The sequence below is a fragment of the Leptodactylus fuscus genome, chromosome 3, assembly GCF_031893055.1.
Source record: "Leptodactylus fuscus isolate aLepFus1 chromosome 3, aLepFus1.hap2, whole genome shotgun sequence".
NCBI classification, from domain to species: Eukaryota; Metazoa; Chordata; class Amphibia; order Anura; family Leptodactylidae; genus Leptodactylus; species Leptodactylus fuscus.
Genome location: NC_134267.1, coordinates 30,634,004 through 30,660,730, shown reverse-complemented (window position 1 = coordinate 30,660,730; position 26,727 = coordinate 30,634,004).

Here is a 26,727-nt window from a genome sequence, read left to right as displayed (position 1 = left end):
AGTTGAATCAATTGTAATACTTAGTGAAAAGGAGGATTACGGTACAATGAGCCCCAATGGCCTCCGCGAGCTCGCCTGCCCATGAGCAGACCTTACTTAGAATATACCCAGCTGTTGATCTGCCTAATTCTTTCACGCTCTTCCAATTTTGGAAGAAACCTTGTTGGCATGAGATTGCCATCAATCTCGGCTTCTTATGAAAAGTCTAATTTGCGGCCCTTTTATTTCCACACTCTACATGAAATGTTGCGGCCATTCACCAAGTATTATGTCGGCTTCATTAAGTCTGGTCACTAACTCGCGGCCCGGTGTCACTCAATGGGATGTGCAGATGTGCGATGAACTGATGGGGTGATACTGTTGTGAAAAATACAAATCCCGGCCTTAACCCTATTATTTTTGCCTGACAGGGTTATATAGGGCGCTATTGTCTACCCCAATGCCATTGCAGTGCACCAGATGGTTTCAATGCAAAAGCCTCTTCCTAGGCCGTAACATTTTTGGAAAGCTTTTGTCATGTGGAGCATCAGTTGAAGGATCTGTTTCTCATTGGGATTTCATTGAATGGACTAAGCCCGTGAGCAGGTTGGAATGTATTATTCAGAAAGGGGAAGATGGACACCAATGAATGCCAATAAGAGACTCCACCCGGCCCCTTTAATTGAGTTTAAAGAAGTCACTTTAGAGATCATTTAGGTTGACATTGTTACCCCTATGGAACTCCCTCAAATTGTTCCAAAATACTTCTAATCTGACCGGCTGTTGCGCCTTCTGTCAAGGGCTTTTTCCAGCTAAGTGAGCAGTTTTTCATTTTATTCATGGACCTGTCTGCCATAAAAGTCATTGTTTCTTATCAACCCCGAACCGTTGAGCAGGGACAAAAAACAACTAGCTTGTGAATATAAGGCCGGACATTAACTCCAGGCACCAACTCTATCATCTGTCCATTATTCTATACATGGAGACCACGGCTGAAGGAATGGAGGGTCAACATGACCAGGTTTTATTACCTTGGCCAGAGCAGGAGAGTGACCCTCCCGGACAATTGCCAATCTGTCTATAGATAACCAATGAGCTGGGTCTTCCCATATGTTATTACTTCATCAAATCTGCTCTCCGGAGGTGCTTATGTAACATGCAGACGGCAAATGAATTGGTTTTCTTCTCTTCATCCTCGGAAACTTGACAGTAGTGAAATGTTTATTCTTAAAGAATTTACCCTAATAGCGGTATTATTCCTCAGGGCATGATATGGCGGTATTTTAAGGCATGGATCACAATTACAAGATCTGGATCCCCTGTACTTCTATGAAGCTGTCATAGATGTCCATATTATAAAGATCTAGGATCCGTGGAATGAAGGAAGTGACGTCACCAATAAAGATGCTAAAAGTTACCTTTATTTACCAGCCTTATGACTCGTGAGAAAAGAGATTGGACACTGGTACGATATTAACAAATGTTCTGCAAACATTAAAATAGGCAACTTACTGTCTTATACATGGGTGTAGCTACTAGGATAGCAGACATAGCGGCGACTATGGCCCAAGGGGGGCATTTTTACTGAGGCCTGGGGTGCTTTTTTTGATAACTACAGATGATGGAGGGAGATGTGGAAAACTGAACGTGCCTCCAGTACTTTACTTTGGACATTACAATATATTGCAATGACATCATTATAATTACTTTCATATGCTGTTATGTCACAGTGTACACATATTCCTGTGCTATGATGTCATAGTGGTATTTATCCCTGTACAGTGACATCACTGTGTGTATTATCTCTGTACTGTGACATCACTGTGTGTATTATCTCTGTACTGTGACATTACTGTGTGTATTATCCCTGTACTGTGACATCACTGTGTGTATTATCCCTGTACTGTGACATCACTGTGTGTATTATCCCTGTACTGTGACATCACTGTGTATATTATCCCTGTACTGTGACATCACTGTGTGTATTATCCCTGTACTGTGACATCACTGTGTGTATTATCCCTGTACTGTGACATCACTGTGTATATTATCCCTGTACTGTGACATCACTGTGTGTATTACCCTGTACAGTGACATCACTGTGTGTATTATCTCTGTACTGTGACATCACTGTGTATTATCCCTGTACTGTGACATCACTGTGTGTATTATCCCTGTACTGTGACATCACTGTGTGTATTATCCCTGTACTGTGACATCACTGTGTGTATTATCTCTGTACTGTGACATCACTGTGTGTATTATCCCTGTACTGTGACATCACTGTGTGTATTATCTCTGTACTGTGACATCACTGTGTGTATTATCCCTGTACTGTGACATCACTGTGTGTATTATCCCTGTACTGTGACATCACTGTGTATATTATCCCTGTACTGTGACATCACTGTGTGTATTATCCCTGTACTGTGACATCACTGTGTGTATTATCCCTGTACTGTGACATCACTGTGTGTATTATCTCTGTACTGTGACATCACTGTGTGTATTATCCCTGTACTGTGACATCACTGTGTGTATTATCCCTTTACTGTGACATCACTGTGTGTATTATCCCTGTACTGTGACATCACTGTGTGTATTATCCCTTTACTGTGACATCACTGTGTGTATTATCCCTTTACTGTGACATCACTGTGTGTATTATCCCTGTACTGTGACATCACTGTGTGTATTATCCCTTTACTGTGACATCACTGTGTGTATTATCCCTGTACTGTGACATCACTGTGTGTATTATCTCTGTACTGTGACATCACTGTGTGTATTATCCCTGTACTGTGACATCACTGTGTGTATTATTCCTGTACTGTGACATCACTGTGTGTATTATCCCTGTACTGTGACATCACTGTGTGTATTATCCCTGTACTGTGACATCACTGCAGTGGCGGATCCAGGGTTTGCGGGGCCCTGGGCAATTGACTTTGGCGGGGCCCTACTTACTGGGGGTCTCGCTCTTCTAACCTGTACTTCCCAACTGTCGAAGATTAGAAAGAGGGAACAAAACGTGCGGCGCGCACAGCGCGCAGCAGCAAATTAGGCCCCGCCCACTTTTATGTTGACTCCACCCATTCTCATTCAATTTTCATGTGATTCCACACAGTATAATCCTCCAACAGTCACCCGTAAATTATATCTCCCCCCCCATTTTCATATACACCCTTCATCTACCCCTAGTTTCATGTCCCCCCCCTCTATCTCTGTCCCCAGTGTCATGCCGTTCTCCCCCCTTCATCTGCCCCAGTGTCATGCTGTTCTCCCCCTCCATCTGCCCTAGTGTCATGCCGTTCTCCCCCTCTTCATCTGCCCCAGTGTCATGCTGTTCTCTCCCCCTCTTCATCTGCCCCAGTGTCATGCCATTCTCCCCCTTCATCTGCCCCAGTGTCATGCCGTTCTCCCCCTCCATCTGCCCCAGTGTCATGCCGTTCTCCCCCTCCATCTGCCCCAGTGCCATGCCGTTCTGCCCCTCCATCTGCCCCAGTGTCATGCCATTCTCCCCCCTCCATCTGCCCTAGTGTCATTCTGTTCTTCCCCCCTTCATCTGCCCCAGTGTCATGCCATTCTCCCCCCTCCATCTGCCCCAGTGTCATGCTGTTCTTCCCCCTTCATCTGCCCCAGTGTCATGCTGTTCTCTCCCCCTCTTCATCTGCCCCAGTGTCATGCTGTTCTCTCCCCCTCTTCATCTGCCCCAGTGTCATGCCGTTCTCCCCCTTCATCTGCCCCAGTGTCATGCCGTTCTCCCCCTCCATCTGCCCCAGTGCCATGCCGTTCTGCCCCTCCATCTGCCCCAGTGTCATGCTGTTCTCCCCCTCCATCTGCCCCAGTGCCATGCCGTTCTGCCCCTCCATCTGTCCCAGTGTCATGCTGTTCTCCCCCTCTTCATCTGCCCCAGTGTCATGCCGTTCTCCCCCTTCATCTGCCCCAGTGTCATGCCGTTCTCCCCCTCCATCTGCCCCAGTGCCATGCCGTTCTGCCCCTCCATCTGCCCCAGTGTCATGCCATTCTCCCCCCTCCATCTGCCCTAGTGTCATTCTGTTCTTCCCCCCTTCATCTGCCCCAGTGTCATGCCATTCTCCCCCCTCCATCTGCCCCAGTGTCATGCTGTTCTTCCCCCTTCATCTGCCCCAGTGTCATGCTGTTCTCTCCCCCTCTTCATCTGCCCCAGTGTCATGCTGTTCTCTCCCCCTCTTCATCTGCCCCAGTGTCATGCCGTTCTCCCCCTTCATCTGCCCCAGTGTCATGCCGTTCTCCCCCTCCATCTGCCCCAGTGCCATGCCGTTCTGCCCCTCCATCTGCCCCAGTGTCATGCTGTTCTCCCCCTCCATCTGCCCCAGTGCCATGCCGTTCTGCCCCTCCATCTGTCCCAGTGTCATGCTGTTCTCCCCCTCCATCTGCCCCAGTGCCATGCCGTTCTGCCCCTCCATATGCCCCAGTGTCATGCTGGTCTCACACTCACGCACACACTCACCATTCCTCGTTCCCTCGCAGCTCTCTCCCTCATACACATATTGTAGCCGGGATGTGATGACGTCATCACATCCCGGCTACAAATGCCGGAGGCCGGAGCTCAGCGTTAAAGCAGGAGCTGAGCTGTGACAGCTCCGGCTTTAAACGCCTATGCATTCGGAGGACGCCGATGAGCCGAATACATAGGCGTTTAAAGCAGGAGCTGTGAGCTCAGCTCCTGCTTTAACGCTGAGCTCAATAGAAGTCGGGACATGCCGACCGGGACCATTTTGTTAGGTCCTGGCCGCGCCGCGGGGCCCCGCTAAGCGCGGGGCCCCGGGCGGTTGCCCGGCTCGCCCGGCCCTGGATCCGCCCCTGCATCACTGTGTGTATTATCCCTGTACTGTGACATCACTGTGTGTATTATCTATGTACTGTGACATCACTGTGTGTATTATCTCTGTACTGTGACATCACTGTGTGTATTACCCCTGTACTGTGACATCACTGTGTATATTATCCCTGTACTGTGACATCACTGTGTGTATTATCCCGGTACTGTGACATCACTGTGTGTATTACCCCTGTACTGTGACATCACTGTGTATATTATCCCTGTACTGTGACATCACTGTGTGTATTATCCTGTACTGTGACATCACTGTGTGTATTATCCTTGTACTGTGACATCACTGTGTGTATTATCCCTGTACTGTGACATCACTGTGTGTATTCTCCCTGTACTGTGACATCACCGTATGTATTATCCCTGTACTGTGACATCACTGTGTGTATTATCCCTGTACTGTGACATCACTGTGTGTATTATCCCTGTACTGTGACATCACTGTGTGTATTATCCCTGTACTGTGACATCACTGTGTGTATTATCTCTGTACTGTGACATCACTGTGTGTATTATCCCTGTACTGTGACATCACTGTGTGTATTATCCCTGTACTGTGACATCACTGTGTGTATTATCCCTGTACTGTGACATCACTGTGTGTATTATCCCTGTACTGTGACATCACTGTGTGTATTATCCCTGTACTGTGACATCACTGTGTGTATTATCTCTGTACTGTGACATCACTGTGTGTATTATCCCTGTACTGTGACATCACTGTGTGTATTATCCCTGTACTGTGACATCACTGTGTGTATTATTCCTGTACTGTGACATCACTGTGTGTATTATCCCTGTACTGTGACATCACTGTGTGTATTATCCCTGTACTGTGACATCACTGTGTGTATTATCTCTGTACTGTGACATCACTATGTGTATTATCTTTGTAGTATTACATCACTGTGTGCTTTATCCCTTTACTATGACATCACTATTCCCATTACTATATCCAATTTGCTATTGTGCCAATGGTTACTTGTTACACCTTGAAGCAAGGCTTCCTAGTTGGTAAACATTGCACATTGGGAAAATTGCATGGACACCTCAATATACGATATACGGCCACATGTGAAAGTCTCACCTGGTAGAAAGTAAGTCATGCCCACGGTAGGTGATCTTCTGGAATCTGGATATGCCATTAAATCCCACCCCATGTATGAGAAGAAGCTATTGCAAGTCCTTCCTTCCAACCGTGACCAGGCTGTATAATCTACATCAGACCAAGTGAAGATCACTCCGCACAGAGAACTAATGATTATGACTATGAAGTCTTCCTTCTTTCTTCCTCTGTTCCTTAGCTGATATGGACTCCTAGTATATCTTCTCTTCTCAGCATATGTGTGTCTATGTCTGTGATATATTACTGTGTATTATCCTGTATCTGTATTACTATGCTGCTGTAACATACTGAAATTTCCCCACTGTGGGACTATTAAAGGATTATCTTATCTTAATGTCTGAATGGGAAAGTGGTCATTTTTCTGCATTTTCTCTATATACCTCTTGTAACAACCCTTGGGTTTTGCCATTTGGACATGATCAGGTTGCGTTTTCAGCTTTTGGGTATAAACCAGAATAATGGACTTCTATTTACTGACAACAAGCAGAGATCTTGACAATAGGAATTGTGACCCAAAGTATATAAGAAAATTACCCAACTCTTCTACTATGTATACACCTCATTTACATATGGTAATATTGGAGGAAATAATGTACAGCGTTATAGGAGATCTTCGGTTCCAGTTGTCATAGTCACACGTGTTTATATAACAGTAAGATGGTACTAAGAATGATGTATTTCCTGTAGAAGACAAAACACAGCACTGGGGGTGTCGGGATGAAATCTGATCTTGTGGCTTTGGAGGTTGGCAGCCACATCCTACTTTGGGGTTAGCCAAATAAAACTATATTTTGGTTTATTGCTGCTAACTTTGAGGAAATGATGACTGTAACTTTTGGGCCAAAGTTTATGCTTACTTAAACTCTAACAACTTGGGGATGATCTATTTTATGGGTGGATGCACAGGAAATAAATAGTAAGTAAAACAGCCAAAGCTATAGGATTTATCCAGCATTCGTGGGGACTGAAGACATAGCCACATTTCACATGAATCAACTTACTAGAGCTCGTGAACATTAATACGGGTAATCTCAGAATCCACGAATGATCTCTGCCCTGGAAAGAGAATGATAAATCGTTGGATCGTAAATATAAATGGATTTTTACGTTGCACCCCACCTAGAGCCATCCTTAAGATTCCAGAACCATCTATGTCGGAGCTTACATCACCTATTGGATACAGCAAAGTAATCTTCTCTTAGAGCTAACACGTGAGAAAGTATCGTATGGCAAACTATAGTAAAAGACGACTTTATTATGATTAGAGATGAGCAAATTTTTCAAAAATTCATTTCGGCAGCTGCAATGAATTTTCCGATAGGATTCGACTTGATCCGAATTATTTTGCAGTGAATCACATTAAAAAACCCAGCTCTTTCCTGTATAGGGGTGTAGGACACTGTGCCTTGCAGTAACACATGGGGAGTCTGCTGTAGTTTTTAGGGATATCCTACCAGGGAACTTGATTCAGCTGCTATATTGCACTATAGACTGCAATACATGTATATTGCAGTCTATAGAGGAAGACACATAGGCTGACTTCCTCACTTCTGGGCAGGAACAGCCAGGTACTGGGGGCTACTAGTAGCCCGGTGTCACTGGTCAGACCCCGGGCTGCAGAAAATGCATATTGGCATCCCCAATCTTGCCGCAGGGGGTGCTAAGGAGGACATGTAGCATGGCAAAATCCCTGGAAGCCATGGTTGTGTTTGACTGTGGCATACAAAGGGTTAAAAAAAATCCCAATCAGAGCTGTACTCTGACCAGGGGTTATGGAGCAGGGTGTTAGCTGTCAGTTACAGCTTATGCTAGGTTCACACCTGTGTTCTGGTCTCCGTTCTGTGGTTTCCGTCTTCTGCATGCAAGAAGACGGAAAGCACAGACCGGGTCCGGCCGTGAGCGCCGGTGAGCGTTTTATGCTCTCCGCCTCGAACCCGTTTTTTTTAATCCGGACACAGAGTACTGCATGTCCGACTCTGTGTCCGGATTAAAAAACCTGATTTCTCGGCGGAGAGCATAAAACGCTCACTGCCGCTCACAGCCGGACAACTTTCTCACCCATTCAAATGAACGGGTGAGAAAGACTCCTGCAGGTTTCCATCTCCTGCTCTGTTTTATGCAGGAAACGGAAACCTGCATGAACGGAGTGCCGGGCGCAGATGTGAACGAGCCCTAACACCCATTCCCGATGCCGTGTGTGGTCATGAATGCGTTAAAGGCCTGTGATATCACAGGATTGGAAGGCTGCTGATTGGCTGCACACATGGCATTGATCCCACAATCCAAGAGTTCCTTTCCCCATGTCCTAACATGTTCAGCAGGCATTTTATGAAAAAATTCGATTCGTTACCACGAAGTGTGAGAAATCCGGACTCGATGCAAATCAAATATTTCCTGAAATTTGGATCGAATTCCTCTTCGTCAGCTTCAATTTGCTCATCTCTAATTATGATAGTAAATTTACTAATTTTGCTTTGGCCATACACGTTTTGCCTTGTAATGTTTAGTGTGTCCAGAAATCTGGCAAAAAAACCTGACTCTGCCTAAGGCCCCACGCAGCGAATCTTTGCAACAAAAACAATGTGGAAAAGACCATTGTAGAATTGCATCACGTTTTTTTCTGTAGTGTTTTTCACAGAAAGTCTGCAGATTTTTCCTGCAGACTTTCTGCCTCTACCTTACCTATGCAAGAAAACGCTATAGTTTCTGTAAGTATATTTGACATGCAAAACACAACAGTTTTTGAAATGGAAACATTTTCACTGCAGATTTTTTTTTAGCAATATGTGGATAGGATTAGCCAGAATCCCATCCACTTTGCAGGTATTGTACAACACTGCGTTTTTCGCCGCGGTGTTTCTGCATCATGCTCGATCTCCAGACATATTCCACATGATAATTCTCCCACTGGGAGAAAATACCACATGGCAGATACAAATTTTGATGTGGAGTTTGACTCAGAATTTGGAAAGTGGAAAAATGTGTTTCAAATTCCTGAAGCTGAATTTTTTTCCATTAGAAAAAATTCTGCCATGTGGACAACCCCTTACTGTTACTACAATATGATGGGTATTCTCTTACAAGGATAATAATTCTCTGCCTGGAAATCCACATTTAAAAAATCTGCCTTGTGTGGACAGACCCTCAATCTCCAAAAAAAATCTAAAAGCTTGTATTAAAAAAAAAAATTCTGCATAAAATTTGCAAACAACAAGTCTTTATGATTTGGAGTTCAGTAACTGTTTTTGCCAGATCTATCTATCTATCTATCTATCTATCTATCTATCTATCTATCTATCTATCTCCTATCTATCTATCTATCTATCTATCTATCTCCCAATGCTAGGAGCCATCACCTGTTCAATTATCCGCAGAAAGAACAATTGACAAAGCCACCATTTGTAAATTTTGAGCAATCGGGTAAAGTGCATAGAAAGAAGTTAATGCACAACCTGGCACACAGTGCCAGCCTAATCCGTGAGAACCACTTATGTGATAATTGGCCCCGCACAATATCCTCTGCTCTGTTATACATTGTCCTGGTCTTGTCTTTCAGCACAGGAACAGATTTCTGTGCAGCAAAGTGATACACACAGTCCACAGTGAGCCGGGCGAGCTGACAGCGAGGGAGTTCAGGTGGAAATGATTACATTTACCCAACCACAACAAACAGTTTCACGTAATCTTAAACTCACCTGGAACACGCACCTTCTCTGTACGACACATTAACACATGAATGGCCTAAGTCTATTCAATTACAGGAAGAAATGGCCACTGTTCAAATTCTGGATCCTTGCTTGTTCTCTTTCCACTGACCTAGATTCCACCTTATTGCAGTATTCAGTTTCCGCAGGCTTGTAAAGTATCTATCCATCCATCTATCCATCCATCTCTCCATTCAGCTATCCATCCAGCTATTACCTCCCTATATCTCCTTCTTTATTAGCCCATACACTTTAGAGAGCTGTAGGCTGAACATTTGCCTGACATCTCTGCACACATGCACACTTGGCTTAGTCGAGCGATGCATAGGTGTTCAGTATTGAGAGGAGAGAACACTGTCACCAGACTCCTCACAGGCAAAAGGGCTCAGGAGCTGAAATCCAAGTAAGGGTGCATTCAGACTACGTAACGCCGGGCGTGTATGAGAGCCGTACACGCCGGCATTACGGCAGACTGCCGAACACTTCCCATTCACTTCAATGGGAGCGCTCGTAACAGCGGCGTTTACGAGCGCTCCCATTAAAGTGAATGGGAAGTGTTCGGCAGTCTGCCGTAATGCCGGCGTGTACGGCTCTCATACACGCCCGGCGTTACGTAGTCTGAATGCACCCTAAGATTGTGCAGTCACGTCCCCAATACCTGCCATTAGGGGAGTGTTTGGAGGCCCCCACATATTAGATATCCAGCAGAATCCATTGAAATCGATACAACAGTTTCTACATATCTGTCCGTCTACATACCACATAGCGTCTGCTCTGAAAATAACTTAAATGATTCATATGATCATTTCTAATCTTTCCCCTGTAACATAGTCGGCCAGTCTTACTGAACTTGCCAGGTTTGGTTTACTTTTCTATTACGTGTATGATAACTTACCTTGGCAGAGAATCTACCTATAGATAGATACAGTGGGGTAACTAGGAATGGTGGGGCCTCGTGGAGAACTTTTGACAGTTTGTGGGGTTCGCGGGCCTGTGGCCTCACTTACCGATCCTGGCTCCTGCTCACAGAAGGGGAAGCACCATCTGCCGTGAGCAGAAGCCAGGATCGGTAAGTGAGTGGGGCCTGTTAAATGTTATTAAATAATAATTTTTAAAAAATCTGCAGCGGTAGCCCTAGTGTCCCGGGCCCTGTGGCAGACACTACCACTGCTACCACGGTAGGATGGATGGATGGGTTAAATCCAGTAGGTAGCACTGCCTCAGCTCCTGGAGTGTTATTCTGGTGCGCTCTGCCCCCCAGCCAGTCACGGCTAGCACACCCAGCGCCTCCACATTTTTGGGCATTGCCTTGTTAAAGACTACACTAACTATGCCTCTCCTATATGCAACCCTAACACTAATCTGCCTGGCAGGTGGTGCCTCATACTAACAGTCACAGGTGACATCGCCACTAGAGATGAGCGAACACTATTCGGATCAGCCGATCCGAACAGCACGCTCCCATAGAAATGAATGGAAGCACCTGGCACGCAGACTTTGCCGGCGGCCGGCTGCTTAACCCCCCGCATGTCGGCCACTTCCACTCATTTCTATGGGAGCGTGCTGTGAACGGCAGTTCCGAACAGTGTTCACTCATCTCTAATCGCCACCTATTGGATCTACGGCGTACCAGGCCGCACCTGATTTTTCCCACTCCATTCCAGCATCTACGGTCTATCTATGGTCAATAGCTAGTAGACTTCACAAAATAGCAAAACTTTACCTGGTCAGCGCTCTAAATGTAAAGGCAACTGACCGTATTAGCCCAAATTACAACTTTTCAGTCCAAACAGGACTGATTCCCCTGGGAGTATCTGTGCCAATACTACGTAGTGGCGCAGCCTCATGTACATATTCACTCCCGTTTTGTATTATACATAAAACAACAACATCACATGACCATCAATAAACTGCTAAATCCAGGTTTATGTGTATAAATGGAGGATGGCGGCACATGGAACCGAAGCCCTGACTGTACTTGAGCCAGCTACTGTACTTAGCCCGGGTCTGAACAAACAGCTGGTTTCCATGCAGCTTGCACTAGATCTCCATTGCGTCTTGGCCACTCGCCACTGATTTGTACTACACTAAATATACATTGTACTGTACGTTGGCACTACACAGTTGACAGACAACTATATACATGTGTTTTTCATTCCTACATTAGCCTGAAATTCAAGCAATTGTTAAGCTGCCCAGTTTATATCCAAGAGCGGAGTCAGAAGTAGAAAGTTTACAATAAAGTACAATCACTAACTTTTATGGTGTTTCGATAAATGCTCCAATTTCTCATGATACAAATTCACTACAATATCGCAACATTGTAGCAAAACCCTGGACATGATGTTTTGCACATCACGACAAGTAGGTGGCCACACACCTAGACAAATATAGTGTATATATCTCTCTATGTAGTATTATGACACAATGTTGTTTTTTTTAAAAGCTGGTCATCATGTGTCACGATATGTCGAGCCAACAAGAAAGGAAAAGATCTGTGGGACTGAAATATGTTCAAAAGAATACATTGCAGTATGAAGTGCCGTTTAATAAATATAATATCACTTTGAAATTTTTTTATTTAATGGAAATTCTGAAAATTTTATGAAAAATCCAGCCCTCACCACCATGGCTTAGCTCATGTACAAAATTGTTTTTGTATCCAATCGATCTGACAATGTTTTTGCCCAGCATCATGTCCTTTTACAATTCATAAGTAGGGGTTACGCACGGGTTTTCTTCGGTATGCAAATGCGTTCTCTCGCAGCACTTGTGGCATCCCCAATGCTGCGAGAGAACTCTCCAACGACGCCTCCATCTTCACCAGTAACCCGCCTCTCTGTACGTCTTCTTCCATTCTGGGTTTTCAATTTTCTAGGCCTTGGGCCTCAGGCAGAGACGACTGCACATGCCCGGGCCACAAGAAAATGGCCGCTTAAATTGTAGTGCTGTTTGAGCGCTGGGGACCATCCCCACTGCTGCAAGAAAACTCATTTGCATACCGAACCACGGTGCGGAGAAGACATCTAAAGGTAGGAGAAGAATAGTCTTTCTTAAGGCTATTCCTACGTTTTATCGAGAAAAAGGGTATCCAATGATACGATCCCTTTAATGTATGCTATGCTAGGTTCGCACTAGTGTTTGCCTTTCCATTGGTCGGATCCGCTTGGGGACCCCAAAAAAGGGAAAGTTATCCCACTTAAAAAGTGGTTACCCATGGAATCCTGTGGACCACATAAACTATAATGGGGTCTGCTCAGTTTACGCTTGAAAAATGTGGAAAAATGCAGAGAGAAAAGTCCCTCTTTCCCTCTTCTCTCCACATTTTTTTAAGTGGGTTTGGGGACGGAAACCCCTAATGTATAGCCAGTGCTTGTGTGAACATAGTCTTAAATAGATGCCTAAGATTGTGTTCACATTAACGTTTGTCTACCTGCATGAAATGAGTTTTCGTAACCGACTATAAAGACTGATTTCGAACATTTTATTATCAATCCCATCATTGCCATCGTTCACCAAAAAGGGCCCATGTTAAAAAAATAAAAAAAATTATAGCTAGATAGTACAACATAGCACAAAAAATGTGCAAAAAAGTTGAATCCAATGGACAAAACCAAAAGGAGGCCAAGACTCTTTTGGTGTCCGTTGGTATAATGGAGGGACTGATGGACCTCTTTTTGTGTCTGTGCCCTTTTCTGGCCCATATATTAAACTTCCCAGAGAAATTCCAGGGTGAAAACTCTCCAATAATTCTCAAGGTGTTTGTCCATAGCACATGATGTTTTTTTTTATTATTTTCATAGGGTAAGGGAAAGGGTTACAAAATGATAGACAAAAAAAGTTATAATTTTTCTAGGCCCTAAATCACCAAAAACCTAAATCCGGAGTTAATTCACCCCAGATAATGGATATGTGATAAATGTCTCTCACATTGACTCATCGGAATCTTGCAGATAAAAGAATTAGTGTTTGCAACTCTAAAAACAAGCAGAGAAGATACACAAAGGAGACTGGGTGGCATTTTGGGACATGGGGTTAAGAGAGCAGCTTTTGAGAATTGACAGAAGATTGTCTGAAAAATGTATTTGGGAAGTCGGCCATAGTGTTATATGTCTGGGAAAGGAGAAAGGTCATTTGTTACGTAGAGTTTTGGGGAAAGGAAGGGACCTGACTTGACGTTTCATTTTATGGATGTGACTATAGATTTGTGAACAAACCCACTATTCTCACATAGGAAACTTTTACTGTCATAGGAGTCAGCCACAGCACAAATTCATCCCTTTTTGGACACTTTTTTGTCTTGCACATTGGGTACCAAACATGCGCCCAAATCTCTCTAGCATGAATTTAGCCAACTATTAGGAATTTAGAAAGTAAATTATAGGGAAGTCTTTCTATTTTTTTTTTTTTTTTTGTACTAAGTCATTCCCAGGGCCCAAACCTAGGACTCCATAGGATGGCAATACACTAAGGTCTCATTCACATCTGCGTTCGTATTCCGTCCAGGGAAGTCCGCATGAGGACCCCTCACGAACGGAATACCGAACGCAACTGCAAGCAGTGTGCCAGTGAAAGCACACGGACCCCATAGACTATAATGCGGTCCATGTGCTTGCCGCCAGATCTCCGCAGGGATCATGCGGGCAGGAAAGTAGTTCACAATCTACTTTCCTGTCTGCTTGATTTGTGCGGGCAGCGTGCGGCAAACACATGGTCCCCATTATAGTCTATGGGGTCCATGTGCTTTTACTGCACACCGCTTGCAGTTGCGTTAGGTATTCCATTCGGGGGGCCCCCATGCGGACTCCACAAACGTAATACCGAACACAGATGTGAATGAAGGGTAAGACCAGGTTCACATGGCAGAAAATGAAGAGAAATTTCCTCTTCATCTTTGGTTGCGGGATTGCTTTGCCTGGATAATCCATTGCAGCTATCCTTTGTTGATTAGGTCTAGATGAATGGAGGGAATCGGCAGGGACTCCGAGCCGCGGGATCTGCACTACCCTGTTTCCCCGAAAATAAGACAGTTTCTTATAATTAATTATCTAACGAAATATATGACCTTTCTTATTTTCGGGGGATGTCTTATGCAGCAGCTGGAGCGGGGAACAATCGCCAGTCATGCTGATGCTTCCTTAGCGGAGCGCCGGCATGACTGCCGGTTGTATGTGATCCAGAAGGTGAAGGGGAGGGGGTGTCTTATTTTCGGGGAAACAGGGTAGGATCAAGCTTGTATCCTGCCATGACTGGATTGGACAGAATCTGCCATGGATTTGGTAGCAGATTCCGCCCCCTCTGTGCGATCCTAGCCTAACAGTTGAGCCACAGACTCCAAACCATGCCACTGATACGTGGCTTCTTCAGGCAGTAGCCTCTCAGAGTGCTGCACACTAAGAACCCAAAAACAGTTTTTGGGTTTGCCTTATATCCTAAGTAACGTTTTCTGTTAGATATTGATATATAGGGATCTCTATACTACTATCTATCACTGCAGGGATAGGTTTCCTTTTTCCAATTTGGAAATATAATTTGCATACATTTCCCAGAATTCCTTGGGAGCATACATGACTTATAAGTCTACTTACGCTGATACAATAGTGTCTTCATTGAGACAAAGTATTCCTTCTGAGCCACTCTAATATGAAGCATTGCTTAAGCTTGTTACTGAGACTACATGTAGGACTTCTTGCTGCGTCTGTTTAACATTTGCTCTTTATCTGACAGTAAAAGCGAATTTGGGAAATCTACTTCTGCTTAATGTATTATGCATTCTTGATTCACTTTCTTACTTGTTATCAGTTGCTCTGTATGAGCCAACACATGTTCATTTTCAGGAGATTAAGAGTCATAGAAAAGTGATATCTTATACATGACGAAAAAGAAGCCTAAAGAACTATGTACATAATGTCATCTATAAGCCGCAACGCAACAAAAACCTCAATGTAAGCCGGTCCTGCCCTTCTGATCACTTTACATTGTCTACCCAAGGCCTTGTATTTCGTTTTGTCTCTGTAGAATATATATATACACTCACCGGCCACTTTATTAGGTACATCTGTCCAACTGCTCGTTAAAACACTTAATTTCTAATCAGCCAATCACATGGCGGCAACTCAGTGCATTTAGGTATGTAGACATGGTCAAGACAATCTCCTGCAGTTCAAACCGAGCATCAGTATGGGGAAGAAAGGTGATTTGAGTGCCTTTGAACGTGGCATGGTTGTTGGTGCCAGAAGGGCTTGTCTGAGTATTTCAGAAACTGCTGATCTACTGGGATTTTCACGCACAACCATCTCTAGGGTTTACAGAGAATGGTCCGAAAAAGAAAAAACATCCAGTGAGCGGCAGTTCTGTGGGCGGAAATGCGTTGTTGATGCCAGAGGTCAGAGGAGAATGGCCAGACTGGTTCGAGCTGATAGAAAGGCAACAGTGACTCAAATAGCCACCCGTTACAACCAAGGTAGCCAGAAGAGCATCTCTGAACGCACAGTACGTCGAACTTTGAGGCAGATGGGCTACAGCAGCAGCAGACCACACCGGGTGCCACTCCTTTCAGCTAAGAACAGGAAACTGAGGCTACAATTTGCACAAGCTCATCGAAATTGGACAATTGAAGATTGGAAAAACGTTGCCTAGTCTGATGAGTCTCGATTTCTGCTGCGACATTCGGATGGTAGGGTCAGAATTTGGCATCAACAACATGAAAGCATGGATCCATCCTGCCTTGTATCAACGGTTCAGGCTGGTGGTGGTGGTGTCATGGTGTGGGGAATATTTTCTTGGCACTCTTTGGGCCCCTTGGTACCAATTGAGCATCGTTGCAACGCCAAAGCCTACCTGAGTATTGTTGCTGACCATGTCCATCCCTTTATGACCACAATGTACCCAACATCTGATGGCTACTTTCAGCAGGATAATGCAATGCCATGTCATAAAGCTGGAATCATCTCAGACTGGTTTCTTGAACATGACAATGAGTTCACTGTACTCCAATGGCCTCCACAGTCACCAGATCTCAATCCAATAGAGGAGCATCTTTGGGATGTGGTGGAACGGGAGAATCGCATCATGGATGTGCAGCCGACAAATCTGCGGCAACTGTGTGATGCCATCATGTCAATATGGACCAAAATCTTTGAGGAATGCTTCCAGCACCTTGTTGTATCTATGCCACGAAGAATTGAGGCAGTTCTGAAGGCAAAAGGGGGTCCAACCCATTACTAGCATGGTGTACCTAATAAAGTGGCCGGTGAGTGTATATATATATATATATATATATATATATATATATATATACAGCTGTAGCAGTCTTGAATCTGATAACTTGCTGCGACGTGATACTTTGTCACAAAGGCTGCTGAGAAGCCACTTCTATGGGACACTTGGCTATTTCTGGAAGTCCCATAGAAGTGGAGAGTGCCGTGCGGGTGTAGCCTATTCTTCACTCACTGCAGCGAAGAGACTGGAGTCAGAGAACCCGTACTTGAGACAGATATAGGTCCCAGAGGTAGAACCCACATCTATGGAATTGATATAGAAATATAGGGTAAAGGATTTTTTTTATTTATTTACAGCCTATCCTTACAATTGGTAATATACTGTATATCTGACTTGGGGGGGCTGACATCTCCTGCATGGATCAGCTGTTTGGGGGTATATCCGGTTTAAGTGAATTATATCTTTGATCGTCCTATGCTTAGAAACAGCCATCTAGGGGAGATCTTATCAGTGATTGACTCTATATACACAGTCATTGTTAGGACTGTGCAGCAGGTGCGGCTATGGTATTAGGGCCACAGCCTGTTCCACTTTTTCGGCTCAGTCCAGCAGGTATGGGGTTAATCCCCTTGCAGCTGATAGGCGTGGCCAGTCTGCTGACTGACACTGGTGTCAGCCTATCGGCATCTGGCTTGGAGCACCTGGGCTGGCTGATTGGTCCCGCCTTCCCTCCATTTAGGCTGGTTTGGGTGTCTGGGGCTCTAGCATCAAACCTCAAATATGTACATGGCTGTGCAAACCGTAGTTGGCAGAATACTGCCTTAGTTAGGCAGGTAGGGAAAATTCCCCTTATGGGTTAAAATTGTGGGTACTCTTTTCTTAGACAGACTTGAGTAAATATCCTGCCTAGCTAGTCTGCTACCTGTGGTGTCGGTGCGGCCCAGTAAGCTACTAGGATCACACTGTCTTAAGCTCTGTTCCCAACGAGTAACGCGACGCTCATTCTGACACGTGTTACGCTTCAAAACAGATCCCATTGATTTCAATGGGTGCCGGCCTACATGCGCTACCTATTGAAATCAATGGGAGGCTTTTTTACCTATTGCTTTCAATGTGATACACGCGTAATCAATGATTGACAGTTATCTCTGTATGCACAGTCAACTAGTCATAGGGGCGGTCCTACCAGTGATTGACAGCTGTCTCTTTATGCACAGTCAACTAGTAATGGGGACAGTCCTACCAGTGATTGACAGCTATTGCTCTATACACTCTCATCTAGTCATAGGGGCAGTCCTATTAGTGATTGACTCTATATACACAGTCATCTAGTCATAGCAGAGGTCCTATCAGTAATTGACAGCTATTGCTATATGCACTCTCATCTAGTCATGGGGCAGTCCTATTAGTGATTGACAGCCATCTCTGTATGCACAGTCATCTAGTCATGGGGGGTCCTACCAGTGATTGAGAGCTAGGCACGTGCATAGAAGACTGATAGGACCTCCTCCATGACTAGATGACAATGTCTAAGGATAGAAAGTGCTAAATTTAAAAAAAAAATATATTTTTTAGGAGACTTTGGTAATATCGGCCATGTAAGTGACTGCGGGAATACGCCATGAATAACTGTACCTTCACTTTTATTCCAAATGAATGGTTATGATGTATAGCTTTTACCTTTTCCCAGGCCCTGGAGTTAGCCGGGTATGTGCGGGGTTACATAGATGGCTGGTAAGGTATAATCTGCATATCTCATTTCTGCACACAGCTGGCAGCACTGAAGGCTTCAGCCGCACAATCCAGTGTTTTACACACACAGGGACAATATGAATCGCTCACCAGTATCCACCGGGACTAAATGTTTACTATATTTCCTTGGCAATGACCTAGCTAGTAGGTTATATTTTCCATCTCAAATATTGTTAATACGAGACCTTTCCCAGTTAGGGTCTGTAGTCCACTGAACAGCTGCAAGAAGTGAGCGGTAATTCTTCATTTCCAACATTTGGCCGCACGTCCTTTCATATATGAGGATGGTACGGACGACACTTACAGTAATTATAATAACACATTTGGTTTCTTTTGGGCTAAAGTTGTAGAACAATAGTATACACACACATATATATATATATATATATATATATATATATATATATATATATACTGTATGTATATATCATTGGAAATCGCAGCATTTCTGATGCATGTATTTTTCCGTAATGTGTGGATGGAATTCTTTAAGGACTGCAGCATTTTGCAGGGACTGTAAAACAGTGTTTTTTACACTCTGCTACTGCCAAACTGATTTATTTATATAATATTAGACACAGTGATGTCACAGTACAGAGATAATACACACAGTGATGTCACAGTACAGAGATAATACACACAGTGATGTCACAGTACAGGGATAATACACACAGTGATGTCACAGTACAGGGATAATACACACAGTGATGTCACAGTACAGGGATAATACACACAGTGATGTCACAGTACAGAGATAATACCAGGGCCGGCGTCAGCACCCAGCATACACGGGCAAGTGTCCGGGCCCCAGGCTCCGGAAAGGGCCCATTCGGCTGCCGGGTGCTGACTCTTACACTTTGCTTCTAATCAGCGCTGCACCTCTAATGAGGCGAGGTGAGGTGCCCGCCTCAGGTGGCGCACGGGAGGGAGACGGCAGCCCGGGCGATTTTTTAATTTATTTTTACATTTTTTTACTTTTTTTTTCTTTGAACCAGTGCAGGAGAGCAGCAGCTGGTTTAGACGTCTACGTATCAGTGTAGGTGGTGTCATCACGCCGCCTACGCTGATACGTAGACGTCTGACATCTGCAGAGAGAAGAAGATTGCGGATGCAGCGGGAGCAGCAGCAGCAGTGCGATCGGTAAGTATAATAATAATTTTTTTTTTTTTATAATAGGCCACTACCTGCTGGAGTATCTCCAGCAGGTAGCGGCCTATTTACCAACCTCCCCAGACTTGCTCATTGCCGCCCCGACTTCCCCCTGTACTGTAGGCCGCAGAGGCCGGCAGTGAATAGGCCCGGGCCAGGCCGCGATCCCACTGCCGCTATTATTATACTCGGGGGTCTTTTCAGACCTCCGAGTATAATAATCAGAGTCCCAGAGGAGGTGAGGGAACATAATAAACAATGTTACTTACCTCTCCGGGATCCGATGTTAATCCTAGCTGGCTTCGGGCCTATATGGTAATTTCCAGACGTCACGTGGTCTGGTATATTACCATATAGGCCCAAAACCTGTGCTAGCAGTACCATGTAGGCCCGAAGCCTGCTATGATTAAAGAGGACCTTTCATGGATTTGGGCCACATGCAGTGTTATATACCGCTGAAAAGCCGACAGTGCGCTGAATTCAGTGCACTATCGGCTTTCCTGATCTGTGCCCCGGGTAAAGCGCTATCAGTGCCCATACTGTAGCTCTTCACAGTCAGAAGGGCATTCCTGACACTCTGTCAGGAACGTCCTTCTTCCCAGCAGCGTCTATAGCGCTGTACTGTGTGAGCGGGGAGGAACGCCCCCTCCCCTCCTGATAATACTCGTCTATGGGCAAGCACTGTGAGCAGAGGGAGGGGGCGTTCCTCCCCGCTCACACTGTACAGCGCTATAGGCTCTATAGAACTATATGGGCGGCCCCTGCAGCCTATATTATGCCCCACAGTGTCACAATAGACTATGGGGCATAATAGAGGTTGCAGGGGCCACAGTGGACCCTTCAAGCTCTATTATTATACTCAGGGGTCTTTTCAGACCCCTGAGTATAATAATCGGATCCCTAGGGGAAATAAGAGAACATAATAAACACTGTTACTCACCTCTCCGGGATCCAATGTTACCTTTCATGGGTTGGGGCAAAGGCAGTTCATAATACAGGGATAATACACACAGTGATGTCACAGTACAGGATAATACACACAGTGATGTCACAGTACAGGGATAATACACACAGTGATGTCACAGTACAGGGATATGTGCCACCAAATAAACGTGTTTTATTGGTAGAGCGTGATGGAGCAAACGTTTTCGGCCACAATAGGCCTTTTTCAAGCTCTGTATGTATGATGCAAAAAATCAATAAAGACAAAGTCCAGCAGGTCAAGAGGGGTCCAGTTTCCTCTGCTGCCGCTATCCGGAAACCCGTTCCCCAGGTGGGGAAAATGAAAATGAGTGAATGACAATATGCGCACAAGAATAAAGGGGTTAACTCCCACAGGAAAGCGCTAAGCTAGAGTTAACCCCTTTATTCTTGTGCGCATATTGTCATTCACTCATTTTCATTTTCCCCACCTGGGGAGCGGGTTTCCGGATAGCGGCAGCAGAGGAAACTGGACCCCTCTTGACCTGCTGGACTTTGTCTTTATTGATTTTTTGCATCATACATACAGAGCTTGAAAAAGGCCTATTGTGGCCGAAAACGTTTGCTCCATCACGCTCTACCAATAAAACACGTTTATTTGGTGGCACATATTTGTGTGAAGCTCTCTTCTTTAATATTGAATACGGGGTGGGACCCTAGCTTCAAACACTGGGACATCGACTGTATCCCTGCGAAACAGTACAGGGATAATACACACAGTGATGTCACAGTACAGGGATAATACACACAGTGATGTCACAGTACAGGATAATACACACAGTGATGTCACAGTACAGGGATAATACACACAGTGATGTCACAGTACAGGAATAACCCACACAGTGATGTCACAGTACAGAGATAATACACACAGTGATGTCACAGTACAGAGATAATACACACAGTGATGTCACAGTACAGGGATAATACACACAGTGATGTCACAGTACAGGGATAATATACACAGTGATGTCACAGTACAGGGATAATATACACAGTGATGTCACAGTACAGGGATAATACACACAGTGATGTCACAGTACAGGATAATACAGACAGTGATGTCACAGTACAGGGATAATAAACATAGTGATGTCATAGTACAGGGATATTACACACAGTGATGTCACAGTACAGGGATAATACACACAGTGATGTCATAGTACAGGATAATACACACAGTGATGTCACAGTAAACGGATAATACACACAGTGATGTCACAGTACAGGGATAATACACACAGTGATGTCACAGTACAGGGATAATACACACAGTGATGTCACAGTACAGGGATAATACACACAGTGATGTCACAGTACAGGGATAATACACACAGTGATGTCACAGTACAGGGATAATACACACAGTGATGTCACAGTATAGGGATAATACACACAGTGATGTCACAGTACAGGGATAATACACACAGTGATGTCACCGTACAGGGATAATACACACAGTGATGTCACAGTACAGGGATAATACACACAGTGATGTCACAGTACAGGGATAATACACACAGTGATGTCACAGTACAGGAATAACCCACACAGTGATGTCACAGTACAGAGATAATACACACAGTGATGTCACAGTACAGAGATAATACACACAGTGATGTCACAGTACAGGGATAATACACACAGTGATGTCACAGTACAGGGATAATACACACAGTGATGTCACAGTACAGAGATAATACACACAGTGATGTCACAGTACAGGAATAACCCACACAGTGATGTCACAGGACAGAGATAATACACACAGTGATGTCACAGTACAGAGATAATACACACAGTGATGTCACAGTACAGGGATAATACACACAGTGATGTCACAGTACAGGGATAATATACACAGTGATGTCACAGTACAGGGATAATACACACAGTGATGTCACAGTACAGGGATAATACACACAGTGATGTCACAGTACAGGGATAATACACACAGTGATGTCACAGTACAGGGATAATACACACAGTGATGTCACAGTACAGGAATAACCCACACAGTGATGTCACAGTACAGAGATAATACACACAGTGATGTCACAGTACAGAGATAATACACACAGTGATGTCACAGTACAGGGATAATACACACAGTGATGTCACAGTACAGGGATAATACACACAGTGATGTCACAGTACAGGGATAATACACACAGTGATGTCACAGTACGGGGATAATACACACAGTGATGTCACAGTACAGGAATAACCCACACAGTGATGTCACAGTACAGAGATAATACACACAGTGATGTCACAGTACAGAGATAATACACACAGTGATGTCACAGTACAGGGATAATACACACAGTGATGTCACAGTACAGGGATAATATACACAGTGATGTCACAGTACAGGGATAATACACACAGTGATGTCACAGTACAGGATAATACAGACAGTGATGTCACAGTACAGGGATAATAAACATAGTGATGTCATAGTACAGGGATATTACACACAGTGATGTCACAGTACAGGGATAATACACACAGTGATGTCACAGTACAGGGATAATACACACAGTGATGTCACAGTACAGGGATAATATACACAGTGATGTCACAGTACAGGGATAATACACACAGTGATGTCACAGTACAGGATAATACAGACAGTGATGTCACAGTACAGGGATAATAAACATAGTGATGTCATAGTACAGGGATATTACACACAGTGATGTCACAGTACAGGGATAATACACACAGTGATGTCATAGTACAGGATAATACACACAGTGATGTCACAGTAAAGGGATAATACACACAGTGATGTCACAGTACAGGGATAATACACACAGTGATGTCACAGTACAGGGATAATACACACAGTGATGTCACAGTACAGGGATAATACACACAGTGATGTCACAGTACAGGGATAATACACACAGTGATGTCACAGTACAGGGATAATACACACAGTGATGTCACAGTACAGGGATAATACACACAGTGATGTCACAGTACAGGGATAATACACAGAGTGATGTCACAGTACAGGGATAATACACACAGTGATGTCACAGTACAGGGATAATACACACAGTGATGTCACAGTACAGGGATAATACACAGAGTGATGTCACAGTACAGGGATAATACACACAGTGATGTCACAGTACAGGGATAATACACACAGTGATGTCACAGTACAGGATAATACACACAGTGATGTCACAGTACAGGGATAATAAACATAGTGATGTCACAGTACAGGGATAATACACACAGTGATGTCATAGTACAGGATAATACACACAGTGATGTCACAGTACAGGGATAATACACACAGTGATGTCACAGTACAGGATAATACACACAGTGATGTCACAGTACAGGGATAATAAACATAGTGATGTCATAGTACAGGGATATTACACACAGTGATGTCACAGTACAGGGATAATACACACAGTGATGTCACAGTAAAGGGATAGTACACACAGTGATGTCACAGTACAGGGATAATACACACAGTGATGTCACAGTACAGGGATAATACACACAGTGATGTCACAGTACAGGGATAATACACACATTGATGTCACAGTACAGGAATAACCCACACAGTGATGTCACAGTACAGAGATAATACACACAGTGATGTCACAGTACAGAGATAATACACACAGTGATGTCACAGTACAGGGATAATACACACAGTGATGTCACAGTACAGGGATAATATACACAGTGATGTCACAGTACAGAGATAATACACACAGTGATGTCACAGTACAGGATAATACACACAGTGATGTCACAGTACAGGGATAATAAACATAGTGATGTCATAGTACAGGGATATTACACACAGTGATGTCACAGTACAGGGATAATACACACAGTGATGTCATAGTACAGGATAATACACACAGTGATGTCACAGTAAAGGGATAATACACACAGTGATGTCACAGTACAGGGATAATACACACAGTGATGTCACAGTACAGGGATAATATCGTAGAAATGGAACGTCACACTTGTAGTTGTGCCAAAGAACAATGATTTATTGGTGTAGAGTAAAACGTTTTTCGATATTTCATATATCTTCTTCAGACTCTACATATAGAACAAAAATGAATAGAACACAAACAACATGCATTCGCATTATTACATGCACAAGAATAAATTTAAATAAAGTAAAAAAGAGCCAATCCATATGGTGCAGGTATGAACGTGATTTCCAAAGTTAGGTGAACGTGCTGAATATCCTAGTAGACATGGTGAAAAAACCAGGTTGGAGGCCTCAAAGATATCGAAAACAATTTTAGTTAAGAGGAAATGAGTATCATATCAATAGTGATATAGTGAGAAGAGAGATAGGAGAAAGGACTACTTAGACTGGGAGTCCATATCATATGAAACACAAGAAAAAGAGTATGAAAATAAAATAAAAAAATAAAAATAAAACAATAAAGATGAAAATTAAAAATAAATAAAATACCTTCAATTCAAATAATAGTACTCCTAGTATAGGGTTTCCTGGGTATTGGAAATGACAAGCTCTGTAGATCACATCAAAATAGAGCTTAATGTCATAAAGCTCAATATACATACACATGGGTAACCAAATGATAAGTATATATTCCTAATATCAGAATGCTATATATATAAACATATATATACATATATATATACATACATATATATATACACACAGAGTGCATCCGTGCATGGTGGACAAGTGGTTAGTATACAGTTCTGAACAGAAACAATAATGTGGTAATGGTGCACTCATGCATGAACAATAAATATATAGTATATAGTACCCAACGTATGGTTAATGGATATATTCAAATGATATACCCATATAAAAGATAATGACATAATGCAAAGGATACCTCATGCTAAACAAACAGAGTATCCAGGAAGATATAATAGGTAGAAAGTGGCTCGCTGTATAATAAAGATCTTACCTCCGCACGGAGAAGCCTGCAGGGTCCGCTGTGTAATAACAGTAATGGTGGGTGACCAATTGGCGCCAAAAATGAAAAACCCGTATGGCTACAGAGGATGGCGTGTGGCAGTGTCTGGACTCCCGGCTTATGAATCCAGCCGGAAGCCGACACGTGTGTGCGCACGTACTGCGCATGACAGAGTGGGCGGGGATAGGTTACGTGCGGCCGGCTGGCCGCGATGGATGTGCGCATGCGCTCCCGGCTGAGCGTGTGTGCGCATAGGCAGCAAAAGAGAAAAGAAGGAAGCTGATCCTAATGCAAGCGCGCATGCGCTTGAGATGAGCTGACTGGAGTAACGATACCTAGATGCTAGTAAGGCATAGGCTAATAGAAGAAAAAGAAAAGAAGAAGACGGTTTGCTGCATCTATGGTCTGCTGCATCTATATAAAGTAAAGTGTAAACAGGAGGACAATAATGGTTAATGGAACCAAGTAGACCCACTAAAGGCAACAAAAAGAAGTAATAGTAATATGAGTAGATAAGAGATATGTGCCTAAAGAATAGGAACACCAATTATAATAGTGATGTACAAAGACATAAGACTAGTACTCGTAGTGATAAGGAAGAAATAGGGAAGAAAATGAAAAGAAGAATAAAGTAAAAAAATATAAAAATAAAAATAAAACCAAAAATTAAAAATAAAATAAAAATAAAAAATAAAAATAAAAATAAAAATAAAAAATAAAAATTAAAAATTAAATGAGTCTGAAAAGGATACTATGGATTGCGGACCCTGGAGGCACAGTCGCGGCGGGGGTGTTAGCGAGCCTGTCAAGAATAATAAGACAATTAAGTACAGGTAAGTACAAAACAGAACACCAGTAAATGCAATTGTGTGACAAATCAATACATCATTAGATGAATGCATGTATGTCATATTCACGGTTAAGACCCTTCGGTTCAAGGGTCTGTAACCTGTGAATCCAGTATGCCTCGCGCCTCTTCAAAAT